The 21,692-nt window shown below is 47.4% G+C and overlaps 1 protein-coding gene across 4 annotated transcripts in view; it reads left to right on the top strand.

Moving 5' to 3' along the window:
• The window catches only part of Klhl29 (kelch-like family member 29), a 304,134-nt gene that overhangs the window by 28,635 nt on the left and 253,807 nt on the right, over window positions 1-21,692 (top strand). For 2 of the 4 annotated variants that reach the window (XM_006239857.5, XM_039111920.2), the window contains exon 1: window positions 14,738-21,692. This exon is cut by the window's right edge. The exons of the other annotated variants lie outside the window; for them this stretch is intronic. The gene's annotated coding sequence lies outside the window, so the exon portion shown is untranslated. Of the gene's footprint in view, window positions 1-14,737 lie in introns of those variants that run through there. 4 annotated transcript variants of the gene reach the window in all.

Here is a 21,692-nt window from a genome sequence, read left to right as displayed (position 1 = left end):
TTTGCTGCTTCTCCCCCAATCTACCAGCATGTTCCAGGAGCACACTAGTCCCAGATAGTGGGTGCTACTACCAGAATCATGCCACACTGGTCACACTCCTTTGCATCATTGGCATTGGCGTGAAAATGTGCCTCTGTGTCAAATTGGTGGAATAGGGGAAGCAAGCTGACTTGTTGTTTGCCTACACAAGTCCAAGTGTGCATGTGTGAGTGTTCAACATGTTTTTTCTCTTATTAAGATGTTTGATTAGCCCAGGATTATTACTTTGCAAAACTTGATGTTGATGGCCTATTAATGTATCCCTAGATGATTTAAGAGCCTGGTGGTCCATGAGACCCAAAAGAATGAGATTTAGGTGCTGGACTACCTGAGTCTAAATACCAGGACAACTATTTATGAGAACAGGCTTCTCTGGGTAACACAGCATCCTTCTGTCCCATTTCCCATCTGCAAATAATACTCACTGCTCAGGATCGTAGCGAGCAGTGAATGAGAAAACATGAATAAAGTGTGGATAACCAGCAACCAGGAAGAGATTACTAGGAACTTAGGATTGAAACTGATCGGACCAACTCTCTGAAGGCAGACCCCAAATCATACAGGACACTCGAGAACCAGCTCTTGTGCCTGCTAGAGGTATACCACTACAGTTATTGGTCCCTAGGGATATGCAGAGTCCCCAAGGGAGGTTACTTATTTCTTCTCTGCTTTTACCTGTAGGCTAGAAGGATGCTGTTGTATTCTCAAATACTATAGATCGTCTTGGGTTCAGAGACTTTAACCCATAGAGACAGAGGATGGTCTCCCAGTGGGTGAGCTGATGACAGAGTCCAGGCTGAAGCTCAGGTTTGTCCTGACTGGAGGGCTCCAGACACCTTCGTTCTGTGAGGTTCATGCTGTGTTATTTAAGATACCCCCAATCTTCTGTCAACAGATCTACTGCCCAGACATGTATAGAAAGCTCTCCTATAGGAGCTATTTAATATTTTGCTGCCTGTCCAGTAAGGTAAATGTCTGGAATGGTTGCCAGCTTCATGGTCCTCACACTCCTGGACAGGCTCACTTTCTTTTCCTGTCTGGGGCCCCCATCTTTGTTTTTCTTACTCTGCCTATTTTTCTTGAGCCTTGTTCATGCTCGAAAGAGAAGTTGTTACCATGTCTTCCTCTTTAGCAGACCTCACTATTAACTGTAAGATTTGTCACACTGGCCGGGAAAAGTCACCTCCTCCTAGCTTCATGCCCTTCTTGCTCCCTATGTCTCTATCGCATAGCCCAGCAGAAGACCCTAGAGTCTTCTGGAACCTTCTTTCCTCTGATTCCCACAACTGGCACCCTTCAGACCATGCATTCTTCCTATTCCCACAGCTGCCTTCTCTTCTCTGGTTCCTACATGGGTACAGGCTCCATCTTCTTTCCTTGGGTTTGGAACAGCCCTGCCTCTGAATTTGTTCCTTCTCATCAGCCTGTGACCAAAATCATCCATCAGGGATGTAAAACCTATTCAGACATATCTAGCAGCCATAGCTTTGAGATACCATTTGGAGAACAACTCATTGGCATTGCCCTCATGTCAAAAGAATGCAGACCACCACCCTCCCGTCTTTTGGTCCATGAATTAATAGAGGACAAGATATGCCCTGTTCATTTCTATGTAACACTCAACTGGGGCGCAATCCTGGCACATTATGGACACACCAAGAGAACCCATTGTAGGGGAGAATAATCCATATACTCCACTGTATGATCTTGCCTGCTCAGTGAAGCAGTGGGTTTCCCAAACTGGAGACACCTTGTCCTTGAAACCCACCCCTGTCTGAGCTTCCCTCCCATCTCACCTGGACTTCTCAATGGACTAGGGAGCCTGATCCCTATATCAGATGGATTAGGTAAGGGCTCAGTTGTGTCCACCCGCTTTGGAAGTGAATATCCCATAGTTGGCAGCCGTCAACTGAGTCTCTGAGTGAATCCCTTCCAACCTTCTGCCTCTCCATGTTCTGCCTTCCCCCGAGCCGGCCAGCAGCAACCTGTGACCTACAGAAAGTCCTCCTGGGAAGCTGCCAGGAGGCAGCAGACCAGGAGCTTTGCTTTGGAAATGTTAGGCCTCGGTATGATTTAGTGGCCTGGCATTTCTGGGCTAGTTTACAGTAATCGGGCATTTGTTAATGCTCACCTTCTCCTCCATGGACTGTTGCTGACACAGGAACTTTTCTTTGTTGATTAGAGTTCAGTGTGTACTAAACGGTAACCAGTGCTGGGTGGTACAGACCCCAGCAGCTGCGGCAGTGTGCAGAACACAGTGTGGTTGCCCCGCCACTGCCCCGGCTAACTTTGTTAGCAGCTTAACCCTGAGGTCCCAGCTATTTCATCAGTGAGACACAGACAGTCACACCTTCTACCTTAGCGGTAGTAAGAAGATTAAAAGAGAAAGAAACACTCAAAGCTTGCATCATAGAAGTTCTTAAAACTCCAGATTCCTGTTTTCCTTGCCCTTCAATGGTCATGCCAGGTCTGACTTACTGGAACAACAGGACCAATTGTAATAGGACCAAGTGAATCAACATTCTGTCCCTTAACATGGTACTCCCTGAGATAATCAAGTTAGACAGACAAAAGGCGTGTTGACTCCAGGCCCCAGAGATTTCAGTCGGTCCTCCTGTGTTTGGGTCTATGATGTAGAGCATAAACTATAACAAAGTTTCCCTAATGACTGGGAAGGAAAACGGAGAGGAAGGTGAGGGTCTCAGGCCCCGCCATAACCCCCAACAGCATGTCTCCAGAGACCTGAAGAGCTATGACCTGCTGTGCCCCACCTCTGAAAGCTTCCTGAAAGAAGTAACTTAGCTGAACACTAAGCCTTCACAGGGATGTTTGCAGCACATTTCAGATCCAGATTCTAGCAGAGCCCTGATGAATGAGGGGATCTGTAGGTTATGAAGGGATTTCCCTTTTCTCCCAGAACCTGTGTCCTGTCCCACTGACTATCAGGGGTTTTTGGTTTACGCTTTTAGATAGGAAATAATGGTAAACTGTCCTACCAACTGAAAGTGAGTTCAGTGAGGGAGTCTGTCTTCTAGATTCCCAGGCCGATGTGGCTCACTGCCAACAGAGAGCTTCTAGGAGTCCATTCTAGGACTTAAAGTTCCCCTCAGTATGAATACTACCAGCTCCACCCTCCACCCTGCTGAGACACGTCTCACAACTGTCCCCTGGTTTTTTGTTGTTTTGGGGTTTTTTGGCTTCCCCCCCCCTCTTACATTCTGTACATTGTTCTTGATGCATCCCAGAGCCAGTGAAAGTGGAGTCCAGGTGAGGACACCGTGTCCCTAGTGGCATTGCCCCTGGCTGGAGGGTCCTAGTTAGGGTGCAGACAACCACAATAGAACTGCTCGTCCACCGTTTTCATGGAGCCTCGCCTGGGACAGTGTGGCTGCACGGGCCGCAAGGCTCCCGCTGTCCTTGTCTGTCTCAGATCATGCTTGATTTAACATCCTTTAATCACTCTGGGACTTGGGCGTTTTATATTTTCAGGATGTCTGCTCAATTCCTTTCTGAAAGTATGCCTTTACTGCATTCAGAATAGATTTTTAATTGCCCTTTCCCTGAAAAAAATGTTGAGCAAAGTGACTATTCAGGATAACAGTAACCTTAATGAGGAGCCCAGGGCTCAGCTTAGCACCTTCCAGCCCTGCTGAAAAGCTTCAGGCAGGCAGGCATGCATGCTGCACTTTGAGGAGTGGCCAGGGTTGTTTATTATTATTATCATTATTATTATTATTATTATTATTATTATTATTATTATATTATTAGTCTCTCTCTCTCTCTCTCTCTCTCTGTGTGTGTGTGTGTGTGTGTGTGCTCGCGCGCACACAGTTGTGCACCATCATTACCTCAGTTCCAGGGACTCTGTCTAGCTTGGGATTACTTTATTGAGAGAAAAGGCGTTGGGGCTAATTCCTTGGCTTAGACTTGGAATACCTATGAAAGCTTGGTCTTTGTGTGGCTTGGGTGTCTTTCACATCCTCTCTTAGCCTCAGAGACCTAATAGACAATGCCCAGGGAGGTTAGATGTGTGTTTCTTGATTTCTTTTTTTAATCCTTGTATGCAGAATGTTTTCCCACACCCTAGGATCCAGGCTCCTCGTGGGACAACCCTGGATTATTTGGCTGCTCAGGCACTGAGGAGATGATGTTAGCACTGGGTACCCCACACTTTCGATCACTATGGGACCCTCCGGACAAGGTGCCCTTGAAGAGTCTGCTTAGTTCATGTCCTCTTCTGTCTAGTTCTACCCATTGACCCTCACTGACTCACCCCATGATCCATTACGTAAAGTCAGTTCCTAGCTGTGCACTGCTGGAATTCACAAAGCTCTGCTTGACCCCCAAATGGTCCCTTGCCTTCCTCCAAACTCCCCATATCCCTTCCACCTCTCACCTGTAATTCTCACCATAAGGGGTCCCAGTTGACAAATGAGTCAAGATTCACATAGGTTTACCCAGAGAAAGGAGCTTGTTCTGCGGACTGCTGGGTTCCAGCAGGGACTAGAGTCTGATCCCTCCACGGACGTTAGTCCCCTTTGCTGGCTACAGGCATTGTGTGTCTTCATCCCAGTGTTGTGTAGACAGGCATCCACACTCTCAGCCCAGCCTTTCATCTCGTGTCTTGCTTGTACTGCTCCTGCTACCAGCCGATGTGTTTTAGTTAACTACTGCTGCTCCTCAGGGTGGAGTCCATTGTGCAGGGGACTCTTCTCCATATGGCCCAACCGTGGCCCCTCATTGTCTACCCCTCATGGCAGCAGCAATGCACTGCTGTCCCCTCTTTCTCGGTGGAGCCTCTAGTTATGACAGACATGATGAGTCGCATGCATAGCATGCATTCTCTAGTCATCCCTTTACTTAAGCCCTGCCTGCTTAATGGATCAGAGCATGAGCGGATTCTGGGTCTGCAATGATCTGTCCAGTTTGGCTGTCACCTTTGACCGAGGCCATAGTCAGTGGGCCAGGTGCAGGCTAGATGTATCCCTTAAGACTCTGTGCTCCATCTTATGTCGAGTCCTAGTATCTCTTCAGTGAAATCAAGGATGCTTTAGGCCATCTTATATCTCCTGGATGCCTGGGTCTTAGGAGTCTATAGTTTATCCACTGCTAGAAGGAAAGTGGGGGTCAAGTTCTAGGCAGTCCTATCCTCTCATCCTCTGCCTGCTCGCTAACTCCTAGAAGGAAGAAGAGATTTCTGCTCCACAGCATGCTCTGCTTGTTTGGAGTGTTGGAAGTAAAGCTTCATTAAATGATGGTTCTCTCTCTCTCTCTCTCTCTCTCTCTCTCTCTCTCTCTCTCCCCCCTCCCTCCCTCCCTCCCTCCCTCCCCCCCTCACACACACACACACACACACACACACACACACACACACACATACACACACACACACAAACAGAGAGAGGGGGGAGGGAGAGAGAGAGAGAAAGAGAAAGAGAGAGAGAGAAGAAACACTGTGACCAAAAATCCAGTTGGGGAGGAAAGGTTTTATCGCACTCTAGTCCATCACTGAAGGAAATCAGGATAGGAACTCAAACAGGGTAGGAACCTGGTGACAGCAGCTGATGCAGAGGTCATCATGGAGGGATACTTCTTACTGGCTTGCTCTCATGATTTGCTCAGCCTGCTTTCTTAGAGAACTCAGGTCTACCAAGCCCAGGGATGGATGGTACCACCCACAATGGGCTGGGCCCTCCTCATCAAACAGAAAATTCCCTATAGCTGGATCTTACGGGGGCATTTTCTCAGTCGATGTTCCCTCCCTTAAGATAACTTAGTAAGTTGACATAAGACTAGCCAGCACAATACATAAACCAAGTTGTATGGGTGTTTATGTATGAGTGTGAGAACATCTGTGTGTCTGTATGACCTTTACTGTGTCTCTCTGTGTATTTATAAATATATGTGTGTGGGTCATGTGTGCCTCTGTATGTGAATGAAGTATATCTGTGTAAATGTATATTCATGTGTATGAGGGTCTGCGTATGACTGTAATTAATATATGTGTGTGTTTCTATGTGAATGAGTTATCTGTTGTCTATGTATGTGCTCGTGTATATGAGTATGTCTGTCTATATATGTCTGTGTGTTTCATGAGTGTCTGTGTGTATATATGAGTGTGCCTGTGTAAATGTATGAGCAGGCGGGCAGACAGGCAGGCAGAGCCTGGTTCCTAAATTTCACTGATGATGCCATGGCCCTTCAGGAGCCTCTAATTTTCTGTTTGTACTGTGCCAGGCCTGTGAGGGATCCAGTCACTTGCCCACGCCTCTGTCTGTAAAATGCCAACCAGCCATTTATATTCCAGTTTCTTAGAAAATGAAAAACTCCAGTCATTCAGCAAAGGCAGCCTGTGAATGGGCCCTCCTGACTTGCCTTTCAGGGCCTTGAGGGCCAGCATCTGAGAATGGAGACTCAGCTAGGCCTCAGGCCCACAACTGCATAGGTAAGCAAAGCATGCTGGGACCTGAAGGCCTGTAGATGGATCTGGACGTGGGCGTGTGCTGAGAGCGGAATGTCTCAACGTGTGGTGCTTGGCTTGTGCTTGGCTGTGCCTAAGGGTGGGAGGACCTAGGAAGAACTGGGTCAGGCTGAGCCCTGGCTGGGTAGGATCTGCCTTCAGAGACAGTGGGAGTCCAGGTCCCTGGGCAGAGGGCACGCACACTGAATCCCAAGGAGTGATGATATGTTTTGGGGTGACTGAGAGGAAGGGGGTTTTCTGATGACTCTGGATCTATTTTAGCACTGTCCAAGTGGCGACCTCCTAGAGGACCTTAGTAAGGGAGAAGGCATGGGCAGACAGAACTGCGATCAAAGCCTGTGGTAGAGTCACCAGCCTCAGCTGGGTTGTACATTTGACTGTGGCCCCTAGAGAAGATGTTTTGGGGTTCTCTCCCACCTGCACTCTCTTCTTTTTCTCTCTGGAATACCAGAAGCTGCTATGCTGGGCCAGACCTCCACTAGGGACATAAGAGGTGACTGCCAGCTACCACAGCTCAGCCTAGCCACAAGACCTCGGGGACAGGCTAGCTTCTGTCCTGGCCTACAGCTTCTCAGGTACTTGATTTCACACCCTCTCTCAGGACTTCCTAAACTGCTGTGCGATAGTGTTCCCTCCCAGATTCTCGGAGGATCTAAAGGCCCTAACCCTAACCCTCTAGTCTGGCGTCTTGTTCAGAGAGACAGCCTCTGATTGCTCCCATATCTGATCCCCACTCCAGTTCAAACTATGTTGATGGTGACTAGGTTAGCCACAGAAGCTTGGTCTCAGATTGGTTGTGGATAGCAAGGGCATAGCCCCCCCTCCCCCGCATCCCCATAAACTCCCCCTGACCCCCACCCATGCCTTTATTAGCTCAGGTATGTGGGAGTTAGCAGACAGAAGCAGTGCTCAAGACTTGCCCCTTTTTCCGGAGCATCCTAGCCATGGAGCCCCCACACTGTTCTGTCCCCTCAGCACCCAGGCTCCAGCAGGAATGCATACTACACAACGGCGGGTCATGTGTCTCTTTGAGGAAGAATGCACAGCTTTCTCAAAGGGGCTGCAGCCAGCAGTGCCTATCATATTACCACACTGCATCCAGAGTCCCATTGGAGGCTCTCACTTGGACATTTTCTAGACTAGATCACAGCTCAAACCTCTCTTAGACTCTGCTTGTTATCTTCTGTGATGTAGCCAATGGCTCTACCCCACCCCACCCCCATACACACACACTCCATTCCTTTGCCCAGGAAAGGCAAAGGAATATCCATATCTCCATATCTCTCACCTACCGCAGGCCTGACTTTCCATCTGCTCCCTGAAGGACAACATCACTCTTCTATCTCTTCCTATTATAAATGACAGTACCACCCATCTCTTCTCCATGAGGAAGGATAGACGCAGTACTTAAAGAATAGATGCTTAGAGCTGCTGTTTAGAAAGGCAGGAAGTGCACCAGATCCAAAGTATTATTAAAATCCACTAAATGGATAGGTATAATTGCACCTAAAATTGAACTTGGGTGGCCTCTGTGCCCAGCTGTGTGTATACAGCCTCCCCTCTGCGTGTGTGTGTGTGTGTGTGTGTGTGTGTGTGCGCACACACATGCGCCTGTGCGTGCACGCTCACACTTTGAGCAAGTGCACAGCTAATGGCCATCAGACCCAGCCACCAATTAGTTTCTCGCTTTGCTTCCTTTTGGTTGTCGTAAGCTCTTAAGTTGTCTTTATTGTTTGTCGGATATGGTTTTGCTCATAACCAACGTAAACCAGTTCGGCAATAGAAAGTGACAATGGCAGGAGTTTACGCCGAGCCACCCCCAAGTTAATGAGGAGCGGAGGAATGAGAATTCTGTAAATTTACCTCAAGGTTATTTTTACCAGCTCCATAAGTTAGGATCACCTGATCCAAGTCCTTATGTAGGTCATTGAAATGTCTTTAGTATATCAAATGAGGGAAGAGGTGGGGTGGGGGAAGGGAGAGACAGGCAATGCACAGACCACCTGATTTGCCTTTTTATCGATTGAAAAAAACTCTATGATCGATGTGTGCATTTGGAAGGATATATGACCGCCTCTGAATCTTGCATTATCTTTTCATTTAGATAGCATGAATGTTGCAAATAAAAAAAAAATCACAGCTGAATTTTCTGAAGCTCAAAATGCACAGATTCTAAACATCAGGTCACAAAATAGTTTATAAATCTACTTTTGAAACTGATGCATAATTAAGTTTTAATTATGTTTTAGACATAATCTCTCTGTCCAAGAACCAAGAGCGCCATTTTTTAAAATGTGTCAGCAAATTCATCCTTTCTTGCACAACTAGCTCAAAGGAAGTGGGATGTTGCGTGTAACTTATTAAATGGAAAATGTTGAAATGTGCCCCACGCGATGAACTTTATTAAAAATAGCCTTTTAATATAATCTTTGAGTAATATTCTCATATAAAATATTTAACTTAAAATCTTTTTCATGTAAGCCATGCAAAAGTGAGAAAATGATTTTTTTTAATTGTAGAGGTTTATAAAATTATAGATGACTGTGAAAGGAGCTCATTAGTCAAAAGCCGTATTAGAAGTACAAACCCGGTGACACCCGGTAGGAAGTGCGGACAGAGTGAGGACAGAAGAGATAACCACACCTGCATGGCATGAGCAGAAAGACTTCCTCGCTGGACTCTGGCAAATGCCTGTCACCCACCAGCCACTATACTCAGACCCAGCAACAAATGCCAAAAGTTAAGCAGAGGCAAGGGCATTTATAACCTTGTCTTTACTTCATTTCCTCGAAGCAGATCACACCGAAACACGCATCTTTAGAAGAGCACAGTCCCCACAGATATCTTGGGGCTGGGTCCTACGCTCCACCCTGTTCTACGGGTGGACAGTGGGTTTCAGTCACAGATGGACTGGAGCTGTCCCACACACAGCCGTCGGGAAGGAGCATCCTCCTGCTGATCCCAGATAAGCTGCTTTGCCAGGCTGCCTTAGATTTATTCGGGAATACCCAGGGCAGGCAAAGTCATTTCTGAGAACTGGCCGTCACGTGACTTGGCAGGACAATAGCATCCGGGCAGGGTTTCATCCCCTGCACTGTTTGTGCAAGTGGGAAAGGACCGCAGGACACTGGTCACTGAAGCAAGTTCTCTCGGTTTTATTAGAAACAAATCAAAGCTTTGAGGTGGGAGGAGGTTGCCCAGGGCCTTAAACAAAATCCAATAGCATCCCAAATGCACGTTCTTCCAGGAAACCTTCAAGAGTGGCCTGGGGCGGGAATGCCCGTCATTTGAAGAGTTCTAATCGTGGAAGATGATGGTGCCCTTCCTGTGCCCTGGAAATGCTTTGAGCGCAGGGAGGTGACCTTGGGGTCATGGAAAAGGCTCTTGGGAGGCATAGCCCAGACCCTGGTGGACAGCCTGGAAGTGGGAGGCAGGCCGTGTTTCTCAGCAGCTGCAGACACTACCATGGTCAGCGCTCCGTAGGTATTTTGTGGCCCATCCTGCGGGAACATTTATTTGTATCTATTCCAGTTGGTTGACCTGCCACAGCCCATCCTCAAATATATCAATCCAAGGTACCATTATTTATAGACTCATTGACTCACGAGCTCCTTACAGGCTCTCCTGCCAAGTGACTTCCCCACCTCTGCTGGTCACCTCCAGGGACGAGAGCAAACTGCCCGGCTGTCCATTCCTGCAGATCCAGTCTGAAGGAGGGGAAGTCTCCCCATCCACTAGTCCTCTCTGCTTCTGGTTCTTTCTGCCCCATGGATCACCTGCTGTACATCGGAGGATCACCTCTCAGAGCTGTACAGACAGTGTCCTCCCCACTTCTGCCAATAAATGCCAAGGCTGCAGTAATGCCTCCTCCTTGCTCTTCAAGCTGAGTTTTCATGTCCTCTTAGCATCCCGGTCACGAGTCTCTAAACGGCCCATAGTTTGTAGCCATCCTCCGGAGCGCATGGCCTGAGAAGCAAATGTAGCTGGAACAGCCACCAGGACAGCAAAGGGCAACCTTGCCAGGTCCCTGTGCCAAGATCTCAGAGCACAGCTGGTCCCTGCTACAGCTGACGGCTCTTCTGGAGGCTTCTGTGTTCTAGCAGAGGTAATACAAATTGCTCTGAGGGCGACCTGTGCCGTGGGGGTGGGGGGTGGGGAGGGTGGTGGCTGGAGAATCTAGTGGCTAGATCTGATGTTCAGAAAGACGGCGTTTTAACTAGTTCTATCTTAAGTCGACTTTACTGTCTTTGGTTTTGTTTGCTTTGTACAGTGTGGCATGGACTTGAGTTGTTCCTCTATTAATAAAATCGTACTCAGGTCTTTTGATCCGGGGTTTCATATGTCAGGTGACCACAAAGCATGCCTACTCTCTTTCCCAAACCGAGGATTTACTGAGGCTCTAAGCCCAGGTCCCCTGAAATGTCACCGAAGACGTCATCTAACTATACCATGGGAAGCTTCAGGAACTGCTTCTGAACCCCCCCCCCTGAAGGATTGTCCCAGGCTGGGTGTTATTACAGTGCACTATGGTTACACCAAAATGGAGGTGAATGGAACCATGTGGCTGTTACCACAGGAAATAATGAATCCGTTCAAAAAAAAAAAAAAAAAACCTCTTTACTGAATGGCTTTAACCTTGGCTTGGGCTGCCCAAAAAAAAGTCTGCCACAGTGAGAAGGCCTGACTTAAAGGATGTGTCCCGAATAAAAACCGATAGTGATAGGAATCATCTTTTTAAAATGTATAGATATTGACAGTAACTTTGCATTCTTGACAAGAAGGCTTTTGGGATATGGGGACTCTGTGCGTCCGCACCCATGTTTGTGAGTTTTATAACCGTCTGCCGTGGCTCTCCATCATCTCAGCGAAATTGCAACCTTTCGAGGCCCGAGGACAGTCGGGTTAAAATGGCTTTGAGGGAGACATGGCTCATGTGGTCAGACAGTTTGATGTCACACTCAATTGGCTAAACACAGTCATTTTGGGTTCTATTATTGACTAATTTGGGTAATTCACCTACTGGGAAATATTTAAAGATAAAAATGTAAAACCCTGTCAGCGCGCGAGCGAGGTCCTCGCCGTCAATTTTGTGACATATTTTTAAACACGAGCAACTGTTCTGAGGGATATTCTGTCGTGTCGTAGTTAAGTGAAGCAGTGTTGGAAAGCCCTCAGCTGTCTGCCGGCCCCTCTCTCTGAGCTCACACAGGTTCCTATCAAGGGTGGCTATTTTACACCTGGGCGGCTCTAGTTTAATGGAGAATGCCATTAACAAGTGTGCCAGAGTGTGTCCCTGTCTGCAGCCTTGATTAGCCATCGGCACGCTTGCAAGCTCTTTCCTTGATTGGTGTTGAAATATGTCACACCCTGACAGAGCATCGCAGGCTGTCACTGCTGATGGATTAATGACAGAGCACCTGCTGTACGTCCTCACGACGGCCACGGGCCCCGGAGAAGTGCCTCAGCCACGGGCTTTCACGGCACTGTGCTAGGGCTCTCCTTTGGCTTTCGGAGTGCGAGACTACTTCCAGCAAAAGTTTCTCAGAACCAGAAAGGAAGGGAAGAAACCAGCCGCCGCTCCTCTGCTCCTACAGCCTCTGCGAGCGCTAGCGTGTGTTGGTTTCCTTTGGGAGACTTTCCGATATAGACATACTTCCGTGATACTTGGCACAGGCACTCCATGTAGATTGACTACTGGAATCAAGCACCCCGAGAATCCCCCTAGATAGGAACTACTGATGCTCATGTTATTATAGACAGGAAAAGCAATGCCATATGGTGAGTTCCCGGGTATGACCAACTGCTAGGTCTTAGATTTGAACCCCTTTCCTTCCACTAGCGTTGCGTCATAGTGTGTCATATAATGGTCACCTGGAAGGCTTGTCAGTCACATATCACTTGCTTTTTGGAGGGGTTTGCTTTTTGAGACAGGGTGTGTCCCCTGGTTGTCCTGGAACCTACCCTGTAGACTAGACTGGCTTCGAACTCAGAAAGATCCTCCTGCCTCTGCCTCCTGAGTGCTGGGATTAAAGGTGTGAGCCACCACTGCCCAACTGTTGCTGGGTTTCTAATTCAACAGATCTAGGTCTGAGATGAGATTTATAGTCTATGCCATGCCTGCCATGCAGCCAGCATGGAGACCTCACACGGAGAAAGCCTGGGCTCACCCACACTGCCGTCTTGTACAGACTTGTTTCTATATCCTGGTACTCCCACCCACCCACCCCTTCATGCTCTGAAAGAAGTCCCTGATGCTGGTATTTGGCAGCATAGACCTTGCTTTTGGCAGCCACCGGATATGGTGCAGGCTCTGTAAAATTATCTCTACTGATAATTTGGAGCTCTGGGATTCACAAACCCGCCCTCAGCTTGGAACCCTAGAAAATCATCCATGGCTAAGGTCTGTCTTGAAAAGGAAGGTCCCTGGGCGCTCCACCTGGCTGAAAGGCGCTCAACACCGTCCTGTTTAGCTGGCACCTTGTCGGGAGGTCCACCCTGCTCAGGCCAGCCCACAGGGATCTCATTTTTTTGCCGAGCTCCTGATGTCTGTGCTGAGGCAGCCGATAATCTAACTTAGCACCTCGAAAGTAACTTATCGTCTTCAAGAGTGTAATTCTCTGGTGCTGGAGCAGCAGCCTGTCAACGCCACAAAACCTTCGCCTCCAACAGCCTCTCTTGATCGATGGCGAAACTGAAGTGCAGAAACAAGGTATTATACCAGACTCCATAGCGCATAGTCCATTTTAAATCAACTCATGGTAACCATAGATTTGGTCTTTGTCCTTGCAGTTGATTTTCACTTACTGCCGGCGAAGTGGCTCTCTAGCTATCTCGACACCCAGTGAACGTAGACGTGGTACAGTCCACGTGCAGCAGCTCTCCTCCCCTCCCTGGCATGTGAACTGGAAACTGTCCCCAGAGCCACTGGTGAGGTCTTAGGCAGGATCTCGTTCTGGATGTTTATGAGGTGTCCAGTGGATCCAAGGCTCCATTAGCTCTTCCCAGGATTAGGGCTGAGAGCCCAGGTGCCTGGTGCTGACAAACGGGTCCCTCCTCTAACCGTGGAGCCCAGTGTTCAGAACCGGTGGAGAATACCAGCAGACGATAACATGGAAGGAAGCCACAGCTGGTCTCTCTCCATGGGAAGAAATATGCCCGGGGGCTTCTGCTCTGATTAGCTAACAAGTATATTTTCTCTGAGGTCAGCTCAAAACAGGAAGCGACTTGTTACTCCCAACAGTTCCATCCAGGGACTATCTTACCAGGCTCTTTGTGCGCCCAGCCCCTCCACCACCCCACCTCCCATGACTCCTCAGCCGGGGGTGTGAATCCGCGCAGGACATTTCTCTTCCTCCCACTGTACTCTAGCTTTTCCTTCTTATGAAGGCAATATGCATTCATTATTTAAATATCAGAAAATACGAACAAAAGAAATCAATCGGAACACATCGTACCACCTGCCTCGGAAGTAAACACAGCCACCGGGCTCGAGCGCTGATCACCCTTTCTCCAATTTCCCTTGCTCTCGTTTAAGGTTTTTGGTGCACATATGTATGTGTGCATTATTGATATTAGAAAGTTTTTTTAAAAAAAACCGTCAATGAATCATGCCTATGCATACTCTAACCTGCTTTTGTTATAATATCTTGGGCATCTTTCCACACCAGTGCTTGAATAACTAGCTCATCCATGCTAAATAGCATTCAATAATTAATCATGCCAAAGCCCTGATTGACATGAGCCCTCTTTTGTTGGCTATGTAAATTATTATCTTTTCAACACCTCCCCCCCCCCAACAGTAACTGGCACATGTGCCCTTGTCCAGTTACCTCAAGTTATTTCTCAGGTTCTTTTGCAAATGGTGGGACGTATTTATTCATTTATGAAAGCAAATATTTACTGAGCACCTGCTGCGTGCCAGCCACGGTGGCGCATGCGGGGGACACGGTGGGGCGCACAAGAGTCCTGTCCTTTTACTTCTGGAAAGGAGGGAGGCACAGGTCTTAAATATGAAGTATGTCGCTTTAAAAGCTCATTTTAGATGGTGATGAATCACAGTAAAACTCCACAGGATGACGATGGGGTCATTAGGGGAGGAAGTGGGGGTCTGCTGGGGACAAGGTTTGTGAGGAACCTTGCTAGAGAACATGTTTGAGCTGAGACCTGCAGGGAGTGAAGCTGGTGTGGTTAGGGATGAGGACAACATGGGGTGGGAGGTGGTGGGGTGGCTTTGGCCTTCAGCCTAACAAGAGAACGCAGTTGTCAGAAGTCAGAGCATCGCTCACTGTGCTGGCTACTTTTTTTTTGTCACCGGGACAGAAGCTAGAGTCATTTAGGAAGGGGGACCTCAGTTGAGAAAATGCCCCATCAGATCAGCCCCTAGGTAAGTCTGTGAGGCATTGTCTTGATTAATGATTAGTATGGGAGGGCCCTGGCCACTATGGGCAATGTCACCTCAGCTAGTTCTGATTGTATAAGAAAGCAAGTTTAGTGAGCCTAGAGAAGCAAACCCGTAAGCCATTTTTACATGGTCTCTGCTTCAGTTCCTGCCTCAGGTTCTTGCCCTGAGTTTCTTCCCTGGCTTCCCTCTGGGGTAGGCTGGGCTGCTATCTGGAAGTGTAAGTCAGGTTAACCCTTTCCTCCAAAAGCAATCAGGGGTGGGGTAATGCAGAAACAGGAGAGGGTTTGGGGGGTTGTTTCAGACATGGTGAAAGTGGCTGAAGGGAGCTGGCCTGTTGCTTTCTAGAATCATAGCCTGAGTTATCACAGCGGTTGTACACATGGTCTACCACCCCAGGCCAGTGCCTGTTTGTGGGTCTCGGGTCTTACCTCACATGCCTGCCCCCATGGGGCTTCCCAGAGCAATTAGCTTAGCAGAGAGGAGCCCCTGGAAACTATCCTTTTACACTGTTATCAGAGAGTCTTGGTGGCTACAGACCCAGCAGGAGCCTTCATCAGAGCGAGAAGAAGCTCTTTCTCTTGACTCTTTTTGCCTGTGTTGGGGAGTGGGGCAGGTAGCAGCCACAAAGGACCCAGGGACAAACACAAACTGGCAGTGCTGTCTAGGTGACCCATCTCCCATTGAACAGGGGACTGGGGAAAAAGCTCGAAGGACAGCTGGTAGGAGAGATGTGCTGAGAAGGGGGCACTTCATGCCCTGGGACAGAGCCCCTGTATACAATCCTCACTCAAAGTAACTCTTCCCCTCTGAATGCCGGGGGTGTTTGGGAGTGTTCAGGGTCATTTAAAGGACCCCCTACTTGAGCCAGGATGCTAGTATAAGTCTCTACTGTCCACGTTCCAGAGGTTGAAGTAGCGGGATCACAAATCCAAGGCTAGCTACACAGAGCTACACAGAAAGAACCTCTCTCAAAAAAAGCAAAGACTGAGCTGAGTGGCAAAGCACAGCTTCTCCACATAACACAGCTTGTCCCTGCTCAGACTTCCCCTTGGCTTAGGGTACCAGTAAGGACTGTAACCCTAATTAAACCCCCAGGTGGTCCACAAACCCTGGAGTCGATGAATGACTAATATTCTCCCAATTTCCTGCTTGGGCCTTTTAGACAGGAAGAAAGAAATGGGAAGATTAAGATTCCTTCCCCCAGGCCATTTCTGGTGAGCCAGTTACGGGTATCTTATATACACATTTTGTACAGAAGGACAAATATTTGGGTCAGATGAAGTGTCTTTGCAGGGGGCCTGGGTTTTGACATGCTATAAATGGATCTCCGTAATGGGGTAAGACCAGCTTTGCTTATCCTTGGCTAGAATTAAGTTCTCCTCCTGAGGCCTGATGGCCATCAGTCTAGATGTGAATGGAGCACCACTTCCGGGTATCATGTGGTTGAGTTAGGCTATGGCTGCCCAAGCCTGGGGAAGGGCAGTCAGTATCAGTGGCTGTTTTACCTCCTGTCATGGCCTCCACTGGGCCTGGCTGAAGAGACTGATGGCATTGGTAGTGACAAGACAGCGGCCATTTCCCCTTGCACACAGGCACGAAAGGTCCCCTGCGACCTCACAACTCTGCACACTCAGGATCAGTGTAACAGCATCCTGACCTGGGGAGATGGCTCAGCCAATAAGGTGTTGACTAGGCAAGTGTGGGGCCCTACGTTCAGATCCTCCAATCTTAGACAAATCCGGCTATGGTGGCACATGTTGGCAATCCCACTAATCGATGGGGTGATGAAGGTAAAGACAGGATGTTCCCTGGAAGCTCATAAGCCAAGCTGGCACACACAGCTATCAACAACAAAGAGATTCTGTCCCCGATGAGGAAGAAGGCAAGGACCAACACACAGAGTTATCCTCTGACCTCCAGATTGGTACCATGACATCTGCATCGTCTCTTCTACCGTCACACACACACACACACACACACACACACACACACACCACACCACACACCACATACACACACACACCACATACACACACACACCACATACACACACACACCACACACCACATACACACACACACACACACACACACACACACACACACACACACACACACACACTAGGGAAAAAAGGAGGAAAAGTGGCCTTCAGAATCAGTGCCTATCTCCATTGAGCTAGAAACTCTATGGGAGGGAGGCAGTGAAGCCAGGTTTTAGGTGACCTGGAGGCTGTTCTAAACTGTGTCTCCTTCTGAGTACAGGGAGCCCCTTTGGGTGCTGTATCAGCACTGGGCTACAGGTACACACTGAAAAACAGTTTTGTCACACAAAGGCCAAGTTAGACTAGACAAGGCTACTGGAGGCCAGAGTGTCCTGGAGACATGATTGTTGGAGGGCATATAACAGTTCCCGAGCCTTGAGAAGTGATGGGGAAGTTAAGTTCAAACCCCATGCTTTGGGAATGAGCTGCTTTTGCAGATAAATGAGTTTCCAACTCCGCTAAGTTTATGCATTCATATGCCCAAACTTAGAGGAACTCTTTTATGGATGGCGAGTTTTCTAAATAGTGACCACTGGACACCATCTCCTGCTTATTTCAAACAATGAATATAGAACTTGGGGCCACAGCATGAGGGAACATCGCTATGAATAGTTGTAACTGTCCTCACTGCCCTCCTTGAGTTGCCTCAAGGCCTGTGGAGATGTTTGGGTCCCTTTGCCCCATACTTAGTGGCCCCAGGCTATTGTACTTGGCTGGGTCAGTAGCTTCTATTTAAGACAACAAAACTATTGCTCCCTTCCCAGCTCTGACTTCCTTCGCTGTCAGGTATCATTTCATTTCTCGATTCATCCTCCTGCTATTTCTAATCTTCTGCCCCAAGCTTTTCAAATCCGTACCTTTTCTTAAAACACAGCCCATAGCTATTGTGGTGTTTATTCCCTTCATTAGCCAGTGAGTCTCTTACCAGTATTTCTACTTCTGTGGCTCTAGTTAAGAAAACTGGGCACTGAGAATACGGGGGCATTACCCATAATGCCTAGAACTGAGCACATTATCCATAGTCCATAACATCTGTGGACAAGTTTATTTTTCTCTTCTAAGGAATCTACCATTAGTCCCTTGACAGTTGGCATTTCAGAGTCATATATATATATATATGCAAGTTTTCCCCTCCCTCAAACGCAGTGTTAATAGTGTGGCAGCAGCCTGAGACACTGAGTGGCAGGCTGGGCTACAGGATCCAATCAACTCTGACTTCCTTCCTGTCTGTGGGTTTAGGCACCCTGGGAATGAGTCCCAAGTGCGGATCTGCCAGGCAGCTCTTACGTTAGCAGCACAAAGCCACAGGTGTTCATTCAATGCTGCAAAGCAAGAAGAGATGACTGGACGACTGTGTGGGTCTAGGTCAAGTTAGTTACATGGAGACTTGAAAATGGTTTAGAGAGAAAATGCCGCCAGTCTTCCGCAGCCATGGAGAAATGAGAATGATTCTGCTGTTTGCCATCAGGGCACCATTTAAGCCCACATCTTGCTAGGTCAACGTTTTTTATGCCCTGAGCTATAAATTAAAAAGATGACTTAGACTTGGGTGCTGCTTCCCCGACTTGAGGCTGTGTCCATTTATTCCCTGGCAGCTACTGGAAGCATGGTAGACCCAGAAGGAAGGGAACCGAGGATGAATAATTTTAAGCACATTTTCCAAGAATAATGAAACCACAAACACATTCTCACAGCACAGAAAAGAACTGGTTTCCTCCCAGTGGCGTAGAAAAAGCTCATGGTAAGATCAGGACCCTGAGAATCAATCCCCTGGGCTATGGGTTAGCTGAGCCAGTGGCTTAATGGAAGCCCCGGTTCAGCAGAATATATAGACAGAGTGTAACAAACAGGCCAAGCTAACATCTGAATCACACTTAAAACAATAGCCCTGGGTGGAATCAACAACCATGCTCATCCCAATGACCTGGGAGAAGTTATCTATCTCACAGAACTGCACTTAGTTGGCTGAGAGATACAGGCAGGCTTCCTGATTAGTGAGCTTATGACTTCCTGTGGTATTCTAGCCCTCCTACATTATATTATGATCGCTGTTTGATTTCATCCCCCTTTTAGAACACTTAGAGGCCTCCCTCTTGCTAAAGGGAGAGGAAGAAAGACACTGTCTTCTAATGGGTAGTCTAACTTTTGTTTTCACAGACAAATAGATAATGGGCTCTCCTTTGGAATCATTATCATAATCAAGGGTGGATGGCAGTAAGGCAAAGCCAAAGTTAACATGCTTAATAGTCTATATTCTCCAATGTTTCATTGGTTCAAAGCAAACAACCATCTCAATTTGGATGTTATCATTTTTTAAAAAAATCTACCTCACAACATAGTAGCATAAGAGAACAGCAGTCTTTCATTTCCTTGTTATTTGGGAAGGGCTCAGCGGCGTGGTTATCTACACTGACTGGACCAGGAATAGATGCCTTTCCAAGATGGCGCCTTTCCAAGATGGCGCACTTGCTCATTCACACCCTGGTAAGTTATGCTGGGTGCACAACAGGGCCTATTACCGCAAGGCTTGCTTCTCTTCATGTGGCCTCCCCACTGCCTGATTTGGGCTCTTCACTGCATGGCAGCTGGTTCTAAAGGAGGATCCTAAAGGGAAAACATGGAAGAGGAAGTGTGAGCTGTTATCAGGCCTCTGCTTGTATCTCATTGACTGTCCCAGCGTCTGTCCCAGCACAGTGGATCCCAAAGATGTCCACACCGGAATCCTGACTGTGGCACCTTTAGGGAATGGGGATTTTGCCGTTTTCATCCTACAGAGTCTATAGATAGTCCCATAGATAGAAACATTGGCTTCTGTTACTTGGATAGGCTGAAGTTATTACACAGGCCCTTAAAAGAGTCGGGAGAGCCTGGTCACAGAGAAAGGTAGTAACAGTAGCATTGGTTTTGGAGATGGAAGAACGGACGATAAGCCAAAGAGAGCAGACAACTTTTCAAGGATAAAAATGGCCAGAAATGTGCTTCCCCCCCAGAGACTCCGGAAGGGACCTCACTTCTGGTATTTTGAGTTTATCTTCAGAGGATTCACCCAAATCAGAATATCATCTTCAGAAAGTAATTTCTACAAATGTGGGTATTTAATGGGTGTCTTGGAGGAATTTTTCTAGTACAGAAGTAAGTACCTACTCTCTGTAGTAAATTCAAGCTAACATTTATCCTGACTTGTGAAATGTGACACCGTTTTAGCCCTTGGATCAGGACCATTCTAAGAGTTGTCTTCTCTCTTACAAAGCCTGAGACAGTGTCTGACTATGTAACCAAAGCTGGCTTTTAAACAACATTCTGCCCCAGCCTTCCACGTGCTGAGATATTGGGCACGCACCAACTCACCCGATTCTTTTCCTAAGTTTTTGTTAGGAAAAAAAAGCAATTTAACTAGGTTTGGTTCACACTCACAGTTCCATTATCAGGAGGCAGAGGCAGGAGGCCAGCCTGAGTTACCTAGCAAGACTTTGTCTCAGGAAAAAAGTATTTTTTCAAATATTAAGAAAACCTTAAGAATACTACAAGGCTAAAGACGGAGCTCAGGTTGGGATGTTTGCCTGGTGTGTGATCCCAAGACTGCACATTTAAAGAAGGAGAAGAAAAAAAATACGACAAAGTACCAGACAGCAGACGCCTAGATCTAATAGCTGCTAATAGTTGCCATATTGGACTAATTGATATGTGCACGCACACGCATGTAAATGAAGGAAGTATGGTTCGCTCTGTGTGCAGACTGCTGAACTGTTCAAACTGTCAGGTGCTGAGTCTCTTAGAGCACGCCACATAGCTGTAGAGATGTTTCACTCTTATCACCACACTGCTCCATAACAGCTAAGAACATTAATAATTCATGTCACATAGGTCTGGATTCAGCTCTCCCCATGAACCCAAAGCCCTTTGGTCCATCATGTATCTGTTTGTCTGTAGCACTGACCTGTTATCTGATTCTTGTTCTAAAGCAGCCCTGCTAACTTGCTTTCCTTTTGCACGGCCATTGACTTCCCTGGGGTATCGATCCATCTGCCCTTTACCCTATGTGTGCCCTGTTACTCTCTTCCTCTGACCTGTCCACCGCTGCCACATTCCCTGTAAGTTGGAGTTATGCTTGAAGGCTACACAAATGAGGGTGAGCACTCCGAGCATGAAGTTTACATATACATACGTGATGCTGTGTGTAACATCACATTTAGAGGCTCCATGTCCCATGTCAACTTTCAGGTGAAGTGACTTCAGTCCCTGGGTTAAAGTGGGGATCATGAAGTCACACCGTGAAGAAAAGGACTTTTTTCCCCTCTGAAACTATCAGAACTATAAGGCTAGAGCCGTTCCTTGGCCTCTCTCCTCGAGATGGCTGTTGCTCTCTTTGATAACCTGAATTGGACAACTGGTGATTTCTTTTGGCTTTGTTTTTCCAGATAGTGTTTCTCTGTGTAGCCCAGGCGGTCCTGTAACTCAGAAAGATCCTCCTGTCTCTGCTTCCCAAGTGCTGGGACTAAAGGTGTGTGCCACCCCCAGCCTGGCAATAATTTGTTTAAACTGTTATTCTTTCTATGTTTATTAGCTAAAATTTGTTATTTTTGAGCCACTTTGTAGGTTTACACAGACTTTATATTTCCACTCTTTCAAACCTTGAATCAGTCCCTTTTTCTGAGCTATTTTGTCTCTTTTTAACAAGAAACTTAAAAATCAAGATCAAGCCCTCCTTAGAGATCGGAGACCCCTTACTA

Source organism: Rattus norvegicus, chromosome 6, assembly GCF_036323735.1.
Source record: "Rattus norvegicus strain BN/NHsdMcwi chromosome 6, GRCr8, whole genome shotgun sequence".
NCBI classification, from domain to species: domain Eukaryota; kingdom Metazoa; phylum Chordata; class Mammalia; order Rodentia; family Muridae; genus Rattus; species Rattus norvegicus.
This window is presented reverse-complemented; position numbering and strand designations above follow the sequence as displayed.